The sequence below is a fragment of the Zea mays genome, chromosome 4, assembly GCF_902167145.1.
Source record: "Zea mays cultivar B73 chromosome 4, Zm-B73-REFERENCE-NAM-5.0, whole genome shotgun sequence".
Classification (NCBI taxonomy): domain Eukaryota; kingdom Viridiplantae; phylum Streptophyta; class Magnoliopsida; order Poales; family Poaceae; genus Zea; species Zea mays.
In genome coordinates, this window is record NC_050099.1 from 95,623,415 (window position 1) to 95,634,130 (window position 10,716).

Sequence of the window (10,716 nt, forward strand, 5' to 3'; positions counted from 1 at the left end):
AAGAAACATTCTATGCATATCTTGTAAGTAGTTATATTGGCTCAATTCCAAGCAACCTTTACACTTACATTATGCAAACTAGTTCAATTATGCACTTCTATATTTGCTTTGGCTTGTGTTGGCATCAATCACCAAAAAGGGGGAGATTGAAAGGGAATTAGGCTTACACCTAGTTCCTAAATAATTTTGGTGGTTGAATTGCCCAACACAAATCTTTTGGACTAACTAGTTTGCCCAAGTGCATAAGTTATACAGGTGTAAAAAGGTTCACACTCGGCCAATAAAAAGACCAAGTTTTGGATTCAACAAAGGAGCAAAGGGGCAACCGAAGGCACCCCTGGTCTGGCACACCGGACTGTCCGGTGTGCCAACGGACAGTGAACAGTACCTGTCCGGTGCACCAGGGGACTCTGACTCAAACTCGCCACCTTCGGGAATTTCCAGGGCGACTCGGCTATAATTCACCGGACTATCCGGTGTACACCGGACAGTGTCCGGTGCGCCAAGGGAGGTCGGCCTCAGGAACTCGCCAGCTTCGGGAAACGCCAACGGCTAGTCCGCTATAATTCACCGGACTGTCCGGTGTGCACCGGACTGTCCGGTGCGACTCCGAAGCAACGGTTATCTTCGCGCCAACGGCTCTCTGCCGCGCATTTAATGCGCGCTCTGCGCGCGCAGAAGTCAGAATCGCCCATGCTGGCACACCGGACATCAAACAGTACCTGTCCGGTGTGCACCGGACACCCAGGCGGGCCCACAAGTCAGAAGCTCCAACGGTCAGAATCCAACGGCAGTGATGACGTGGCAGGGGGCACCGGACTGTCCGGTGTGCACCGGACTGTCCGGTGCGCCATCGAACAGACAGCCTTCCAACGGCCACTTTTGGTGGTTGGGGCTATAAATACCCCAACCACCCCACCATTCATTGCATCCAAATTTTCCACTTCTCAACTACTACAAGAGCTCTAGCATTCAATTCTAGACACACTAAAGAGATCAAATCCTCTCCAATTCCACACAAAGCCCTAGTGACTAGTGAGAGTGATTTGCCGTGTTCATTTGAGCTCTTGCGCTTGGATTGCTTCTTTTCTTTCTCACTTGTTCTTGAGATCACAACTCCATTGTAATCAAGGCAAGAGGCACCAATTGTGTGGTGGCCCTTGCGGGGAAGTTTTGTTCCCAGCTTTGTTTTGAGAAGAGAAGCTCACTCGGTCCAAGGGACCGTTTGAGAGAGGGAAGGGTTGAAAGAGACCCGACCTTTGTGGCCTCCTCAACGGGGAGTAGGTTTGCAAGAACCGAACCTCGGTAAAACAAATCTCCGTGTCTCACTTGCTTATTCGCTTGGGATTTGTTTTGCGCCCTCTCTCTCGGACTCGTTTATATTTCTAACGCTAACCCGACTTGTAGTTGTGTTTATATTTGTAAATTTCAGTTTTGCCCTATTCACCCCCCCTCTAGGCGACTATCAAAGTGAGTATGTGGTATTTGATCCTGGTTAAGTGGCTTTATCAGACAAGATTTGAGGGACTGATGCGTTATTCCGATTTAAGTGTGTTGCGGCCCTTGAGGCGTGACTCTAGCACTTAAGCTAGAATAATTTGGGCGGTTCCGCCACAGCTGTGCAGGGAACACTTCCCTGGACTGGTTGAGTACGCCAGAGTGACGGGCCAGCCTACAGCTTCGACCACTACGTCGTCGCCCCGATGCAGTAGACCGTGATGACCGAGAATTTAATAACAAGGCGAAGCGGATGAAGCAAGAGTTGTGGGTAAGTCTTAGTATAATGTAAAATATGTCGCATTCGTTGCACATTCTTGAAATAATGTATGGATACATCATTTTTGTATGCAGGATTTCTCAGATGCGAGGCTGGATACGAGGCTAGGGCAGATGTGGTGGCCACCACGAGCTGTAAGAAGCTCGTCGTGGACATGCACTATGAGGCCTGAATCTAGGCCATCATCAGCTACCATGACTCCGTCCTTGGGGAGAAGGTGACCAAGCAGCAAGCCTGAACCATGTCGTTGACCAGGGACCAGTACTTGCAGGTAAAGTCATGCATGTTTGGTACCAGTACTCCATGCATGAATTTTATTTTATCTTCTCATATGCACTTTACGTGTTTACTTTGTAGATGATTCCACATTGGTGCTCCACACATCCTCTGTGCTGGGAGCAGATGGTGGATAGGTGGTGCTCGCCTGAGTGGGACGAGGCGCACAACGCTAGCCAGGAACGTCGTCTGATGATGCAAGGTCCCTCCCACCACCAAGGCAGCCACAGCCTAGGCCAATATGCAGAAGCATGGGTAAACCCTCTTTTTTTATTTAGGTATATAGCACTGGATTAGATATTATTTCTAACTATCTCGTTGGTTTTCTTGCAGTCGGCGTCACATGGTGGCTGGCCTTGCTCCATCTTCTCGGCCTATGCTATGGCCCATAAGGGCAAGGTGACGTCCGACGTCACCTACAACCCGGATGACGGGCCCGAGGCCTATAGCAACCCCGCCATCTACAGCCGCCTTCATGACTACACTGCCATGGCGCAGGAGGTCCATGGCCCAGAATATGATCCGAGCACCGAGCAGATCGACCCTGATGTGCTCATGAGGGTCGGAGGAGGCAAGAGACATGGGCAGTACTGGATTGCTGACGAGGCAATCGACTCGTCCTCCACTCCCACCCTGTATCAGGTGCGGACAAGGAGCACGGGCTCGAGTCCAGCCATACGACCTTGGCACGACAGCTCACAGCTTCGCATACAACAACTCGAGGTTAGTGCTTCTATAACTCATCATTCCTTGAGTTATATACCTTCTCTTTGAGTTACTATAACGTTGGCTTGTAATATTACAGACCCAACTAGAAGAAGAGAGGAGGGAACATCAAGAGATGGAGGCGAGGATGATGGCGGAGCGGGAGGCTCGCTTGGTAGATCAGCAGAGGATGGCGGAGATGTTCCAGTACATGTAGAGCCTTGGCGTCGCACAGGGTTTCGCTCCGCCACCTCCATTGTTCCCTGCAGTTGACCCTGCTCTGTTCCATACTCCCGTGAGTATCAAAATTGTAGTTAGATGTTGGTAATGCATCTGGTATAACACATGCAATCTCTTCTCTGTATAGGGACAATCTGGGGCGGCATCCAACAACCCTCATGGATCGCCCAGTCCATCGCCGCACCAGTCCAGCCGCCCAACTCGATGAGACTTATGTTGTGACTTCAAAGATGTGAGAACTTATGAGATATTTGTGACTTCAAAACTTCTTGGTAATGCTGTGTTTGGATACTTATATTTGTGTTGGATACTTATGTGAGAACTTGATACTTATGTTTGATTTATGGTCTTTGTGTGATATGTGATATCTGTGATGATATTTGTGATGTATATGTGATATCTATGATGTATATGTGATATCTTTTATTTATTTGGATGGAATACAAAAAACAAATAAAAAATGTGTATACTGGTCACTTTGCCGAGTGTGACACTCGGCAAAGAGGGTCTTTGCCGAGTGTCAAGGCCATAGCACTCGGCAAAGTACCAGTACCTGGGCACCGGTACAGCTTCTTTACCGACTGTGGTGGCCCTAGCACTCAGCAAAGAGACAAGCTTTGCCGAGTGCCACAGAGAGCACTCGACAAAGAAGCTGACAGAGGGACCCCGCTGATGGATCCTTTGCCGAGTGCTGGCCGGCAGACACTCGGCAAAGTTAACATCTTTACTGAGTGTCACCTAAGACACTCAGCAAAGGTGCCGTCTCTGTCACCCCGGCTCCGTGACGACAACTTTTCTTCGCCAAGTACTGCTTGGCACTCGGCAAAGTCTGTGCCGAGTGCCCGAGAAAAAGTACTCGACAAAGAAGGCTTTGTCGATGTACTGTTCGCCAAGCCCTCTTTGCCGAGTGCTACACTCGGCAAAGCCTATGCCGAGTGTTTTCCAGGCTTTGCCGAGTTCTTCAGGCACTCGACAAAGCAATCGATTCCATTAGTGGAAGGGAGCAATTAGAAGAGAATTCACAACGACGAATGATTGGACGAATAGAGATTATAGAATGACATAATTCCACCATATAGAGACCAAATAAGAGTAAGTTTGTAAGCTCTAGTTTCTAAAATAAGTCACATAAACTCAAACTTATAAAAAATATAGATCAAAATATGGAGTGGTTGTTAAAGTCAGGCATCAATAAAAACTAGATGCGCTCCATACGAATTATGGTACTTCATAGCAAGTACTAACGTTTGAAACCAACAAATAACATTTCCTTTTACTATTAACGTGACAGATCATTGCTACTTTATCCAATTCAGCAACCTCAAACAGCATGGAGTCCATTGAGCCAATGTGGTCTCAGAAATGACCTAATGCATGCAGGAGCCAAGAACACAAGAGACGAGCACCCTGTGATAGTGCCCGCAAGGATCTCCAAATCCTAACACATATTTTGCAAGATCCATGAGCCATCATCAGAAGAACATAAACCACGTGCAAACAATAAATAAAGTATTAACACACCCAAATTGTGTCGAGTCCTTAGCAGAACAAAAAACTAGCACCCAAAGCAACAGAGAAACAACACAATATTTTTTGCTAATGACAGAAGGATGGGTGACAGGTACATAGAAGTAGTAGAAGCATATCGAGTCGACACCGTGGTAAGGGAAAGGCCATATAGACAGGCGACGCCGAGCCATCAAACGAGTACCATAGGCAGCAAATCAGGGACCTACATCCCTCGCCTCCCCCACTTCCAGGGTTTTGTAGAGCAGGAAGGGAAGGGAAGAGGCGGGCATACCTGTTCGTTGCCGGAGAAGGACACGATGAAGTCCTGGGCATCTGGAGGCGACATAGGTAGTATACCGCTAGATACATATAAGGAGAGAGCAAGCAAGCGGAGAAAGAAGCCCAGCCGGAACACCTCCAAACCGAGAGGCACCCACACCAGACGTCAGTCGAGAAGGGCGAGAGAATGCGAGTGCCTTCCCAAACCTAGACCCGCCACCACCAACTTCGTAGCATATGCCGACTGTCGCGCTACAAGCCTTGGTTGTCTAATATCTTAGATCTGGACTCTTCATCGCCAAGATAACCTAACCATGACATGCGCCACCATATCCTCCTTGGCAGCACGCACGAAGAAAGGTTAGGAGCAAGACCAACTCGCCCCGTACCCGCTTCGACGAGCGTCGGTCGGCTCGCGGCTGTGACGGTGGGCTGGGGCAGTAGGTTGGGGAGGAAGAACATGGTAAAGGCCAGGAAGACGAACGGACGTCTGACGACGTCATAAACAATGGTGCGTGCATGCTGTGAAACATCCTCATGGATGTGCAATAGCCACTACGCGTGTCGGTGTCGATGCTGGTGTCGGACGAATACAGGGAGGAAACGCCTGCTCCCACGCCCTATTCCGAGAATGGGGTGGTGCGGAGGCAGAGGCATGATGGAAGAGAGAAAAGAAGTAGCATGGCGAACGAGGTGGCGGCAACTGAGACGAGAACCATCATTATTGTGCGGGGGTATAGATGGCAAAATGAGACGTGTCTGACGGGCCGGACCGAGGCACAACCCATTTAATAGTGCCTGGGTCAGCCCAGCACGAGCGTCGTGCCGTGCGGTGCCGTGCCATGCCATGCTTGGACCGTAGCCTCGGCCCGTAGTGCTGGTCCGACCCAACACGATTATAATTTTTAATTTTACAAAAAATCTTAAATACATATGTACAATGTATATTCAATATTAAAAACAACTAAGCATGACGTTCTACTGGTTAGACGGCTTCACTATATGTCTCCCGCCCTTCTTCCGTCATGGCGTGGGTTTGAACCCTACCTCCTGCTTTGCTTTTTTAGCATTTTACGTTGATTTAATCAAATGGCCTGATAGGCTAACGGGCCGGCACGGTCAGCAGGCCGGAGCCGTGGGCGTCGGGTCTAGCAGGTCTGCGACGATTGATGCAACGGGTTAATTTGAAATATATGTGATGGATTATTTGTAAAAATATGACGCGGGATGATCATTGAAATTTGTTTCTTTAATATAGTTCTCTACTATATTTAAGCACCAGTTTCAACGGTCGTCCTGCATCATATTTTTATAAAAAAGTCACTACATTTCTTTTTATTCAACCGGCCGTCCAAGCGACGCGACAAACTCTATAGGCCCGTACACTTTGAATCCGGTGGCCTCGCTCTCCTAGCTCCCGCCGCCACCGGTGGCCCTCCACACTCATCTCCCCTACCAACCCTAATCCCCACAAAAACCCTAAACCTCGCTACCTAGCCTCCCATGTGACCCTGCTCTCCTCCCGTTGCCACCGGGTGGCCCTCCACACTCATCTCCCCTGCCAACCCTAATCCCCACGAAAACCCTAAACCCTCGCTACATGGAGGCGACGGCTACAAGCTCCTCGTCAGCTCAGCACCATGAGGCCACTGGCTAGAGGTAGCTAACCATGACACTATCCTTGTTTTCCATCCATTTTCGCAAGCGATAGAGACTTATTACTTCGATAAATCCTGTAGGAGGACACAGTGGGAGGGGAGGCAGGTTTGATGGTGATGGTCGTGGGGGCGACGGTGGCCACAGATTTGGTAGTGGTAGAGGTGAGAGAGGAGAAGGGAGGGAGAGGTGGTAGGACGCCTAGGGGCGGCCGTGGTGGTGGCATGAATGGCGAGAGCAAGGCTGTTGTGGTGGTGCACAAGCACGCTGGTGTCTTCATCTCCAAGTCCAAGGAGGATGCGCTCTGCACCAAGAACATAGTCTCGGGAGATTCTGTGTACGGAGAGAAGCGTGCTTCCATTCAGGTTCGTGATTACTTGTTCTTGTCCCATTTTATCTTCTCGTTTTATTATTAGATAGGGATTGCTTGTGTTGTGTGTACTGCGAGTGAGTTGACCTATTTTAGGTAGTCGATTTTGCGTTCAGTAAATCTGTATATTGTCAAGGTTCGGATATTGTTCCTTTTTCGTGTTATCTGTTTATCCAAGTACGTTATATGTATCTTTATTTAGAATCTAAAATGTAATTTGGTTGAAATTCAGTCTACAAGAATATGTGCTTTGTAAACTTGCTACAACATTCTGGGCTTTTAGCTATGTAAATGATGATCTTACTCGGATTCTCCTTCAAGAGATCTAGATGGGTGATGCAAATACGAGTTTCTAATGCGCTCATGCCCAATGAAATGTAAATTAGTTAATTATTTTTCCTTTCCATTTTTATGATAAGGAATTGCTCTGAATAATTGTAATGACATAGGTTTTAAACTCATCCATTGGGATTTTGGTTGTAGAACTGATTTATTTCTACTGTTTGATTATTTGGGCATTGTAGAATGATGATTGAACAAATGTTGAATATAGGGTGTGGAACCCCTTCCGTTCGAAGCTGGCTACTATTGTGCTTGGTGGTGTTGACAACATCTGGATTGTAAGTAGACTTTGTTAACTCAATCTGCTTGAGTTCTATATGTTTTTTTGCAAGTAGAAACTATGGTGCTGTTACAGCTGACAATTTGTTAATATATATGTAGGCTCCTAGTACTCGTGTGTTGTATCTTGGTGTTGCTTCTGGCACAATTGTGTCTCATATGTCTGATATTCAGAATCCCTTCCCTTTCATAGTGCACATGTGTAATGATAGAAAGAAAAGGTGAACTAGAGATTGTTTTCTTTCCCTTTTTATATTCTTTCATTTTTTACACTTATCTAGTGTGTTTGTTTGCCAAACCATTGCATTTTTAATTGTTCTAGAAGTTGCAAATTTGGTTATGTGTGCAGCACTCGAACCCCTTAAAAAAGTTGGCTGAAATTACTTCAAAACTCTGGTAGGGTCTTTGTTGCCACTTGATGTTTTTTATTTGTGTACTAAGGTCGCGTCGGATCTAAGTTGTTGCATTTTGGCGCTATGCGCAAATGTCGTCGACGGAGGCGAAGGCCGTGGCGGTCCTAGAGTCTGTGCTGCGCTTGGAGAAGTGGGCGGCATACAAGAAGGCCCTTGCTGACAGGAAGAAGGCGCTTGAGAACCGTAAGATCATATTCACTCGCTCCAAACAGTATGCCCAGGAGTACGACACAGAGGTGAGCACGATTTGTGCCACCTTCTCGTCATCGCCGTTTATAGGACATTGTTGCGCCTGCATCCGATCTGGTGATCTGATTTTGTTTCGTATAGGATCGCTGATTTTGTTTCATATAGGATTGCTGGTTTTGTTTCTTATAGAATCATTTTTGTTTGAAATTGGTGTGCTCATAGCAGTGTTAGTTGAAATTGTGAATGTTGACTGTTATATCAGTCACCATGTCAATCGTGTTTATTGATTTCGTGCAAGGGAAAAAGTTAGTTTGTCGTGACTGTAGGAGTCCACTGTCCATGTGGGCAGAATAGCTTTTTCCCTGATGACTAACAAAACTATGATTGAATGTTGCAATACTGGTTGAGTTGGGAAATATGATAACATTTACCATTAGTATTTCATCCCTCTTTATTAAGGTAGGACCTAAGCAAACCTATTATTATATATTTGCGCTTGTGTAGGAGAAGGAGCTTGTGCAGCTCAAGCATGAGGCTCGGTTGAAGGGTGGGTTCTATGTGAGCCCAGAGGCCAAAGTTTCTATATAATTGAAACTAGCACATCTCTGATTGGGGCAAGAGGTTTTGAATTCACGTGGGACTACATAGTTCAAGGACTTGAACCGAATGCTAATCTTGTATGCACTCAATACCATATGAAAATATAATACTAGATTCCTTAGTTTGAAGAAAGCAACTTCCTAAACTCATGCTTCGTTCGTTGCAGGTTTGGCATGGGGGCGAGGGGCAAAGGAAAAGATTACATGATTCTAAAACTAAGAAGGAGAAGAAAATGATTCGAAAATTTAATTTGAAGGAGCACAATGCATGTGCTGCTACCTTCTATGCATGCCTTTAGTGCATTCTGCCTTTGTTACGAGTGCTTAATCTATTACTGAACTGAACGGTGTCACAAGCCGAGAGCTTAGACCTACAATTACTATGCTGCAATTGTTTTTAAGTTCATCCAAACCTGTTCTCAGATTTGTAGTTGTTCGCTCACTTAACAAGGTTGATCTAATGCTCTGCTTATTTCTTTACACTAGCTGTTCTGGGTATTATGCTCTTCTCATTTAAGTAGAACCTTTGATTGTGTATTAGTTTCCAGTATGAAATCATTGGCTTTTGAATGTCAGGGTTTCTTTTTCATTGAGAAATATAATAACACAACAATATTGGTTTCATCCTGTTCTTAAAAGTTAATACTTATTTTAGTTTGAGATGGAGTTTGTACTCCATGAATGGTTGCCTAAGAAGTTAAGCTCTAAATTTCGAGCATCTAAATAATTTTTAACATAACATTCAGTTTCTGTCTTCATGCTCTTCCTCTCTCATCGGTCTCATGGGTGTAAGTTACTGTATCTGTCTCTTGATTCTAAAAACTAATAAGAAAAAAATTGTTAAAAAATTCAGTTTGAAGGACCACAATGCATGTGCAAGTACCTGCTATGCATGCCTTCACTGCATTCTTCCTTTGTTACGAGCGCTTAATCTATTACTTGCTATGCATGCCTTCACTGCATTCTTCTTTTGTTATGAGCGCTTAATCAATTACTGAACTGAACGGTGTCACAAGGCGAGAGCTTACACCTGCAATTATCCAAACTTGTTCTCAGATTTGCAGCCATTCGCACACTTAACAAGGTTGATCTGATGCACTACTTATTTCTTTACACTAGCTGTTCTCGGTATTATGCTCTTCTCATTAAACTAGAACTTTTGATTGTATATTAGTTTCCAATTTCTTCAAGTGGTATTTGGTGTGAAATAATTTAATCTTACTGCCTTCAAGAATTAGGATTCAATCTCCCCACTAATCATATAATTTTTCTTCTGTCTTTACTATTATTTCTGCACACTAGCTATTCTTGGTATTATGCTCTTCTTGTTTAAGTAGAACTTTTGATTGTGTATTATTTCTCAGTTTCTTCAAGTTGTATTTGGTGTGAAATATATTATTGTTTCTCTTTAGTACATTTTTATTACCGCCTTTAGGATTCAGTCTCCCCTCTAGCAGTACAATTTTTTCTGCCTTTACTATTGCTTAATGGATTTGACATTGCCATTTTCTTGTTGTTTGCTAGAATGCCAATGATTTTTGAGATATTTAAATAAACCCCTTATGCATACTTTAGCAAGTCTTGATGGTTTGAGAAAAACTCTGTAGAGTCACCGAACATGCCAAAGAAGTCTTCAAGATTAACATCGAAATTGGCGTCTTCCCTGAAAAACTTCAACAATAGCAAAGCGAAGATGATCATCATCAGACACTTGATACCATATATGTTGCTCATGTTTCATTAAGTTGGGAGGCTCTGCATTGCACCTATGTGCACCTAACCCTTTTCGTTGTACCACAACCTGATAATCCTACAAAGCATTCTAGCAATTGCTTTAGGTCCCATCTTTTTAAGGAAAGATTATTTGAGTTATGTTGTTTCCTTCTATTAGCACAAATGTAGCCTAAACCATCAAATTGTGTTCCTACGGGCTGTAAAATGTTCACTGAACTTTAGTGTTGGTTATGGTTCTATAGACTTATGTTCTGTAGGAAACTTGAGGTGATCCCATGGAGATTCTGTTGGTGCCGATAACATTATTGAGTCTATCAATGTTTTCATTGACCATGATAAGGTCGCATA

General features: G+C 44.9%; 1 non-coding gene and 1 pseudogene across 1 annotated transcript; both read left to right on the forward strand.

Annotated features, from left to right (window-relative positions):
- Nucleotides 1–5,359: 5,359 nt before the first annotated feature.
- LOC103655408 (rRNA 2'-O-methyltransferase fibrillarin 1-like) lies at nucleotides 5,360–7,658 on the forward strand (annotated as a pseudogene).
- On the forward strand, nucleotides 7,098–7,172 carry LOC111591433 (small nucleolar RNA snoR60). The gene has a single exon (XR_004858066.1). It is a non-coding gene; the product is annotated as a small nucleolar RNA snoR60 (small nucleolar RNA).
- Nucleotides 7,659–10,716: the final 3,058 nt, after the last annotated feature.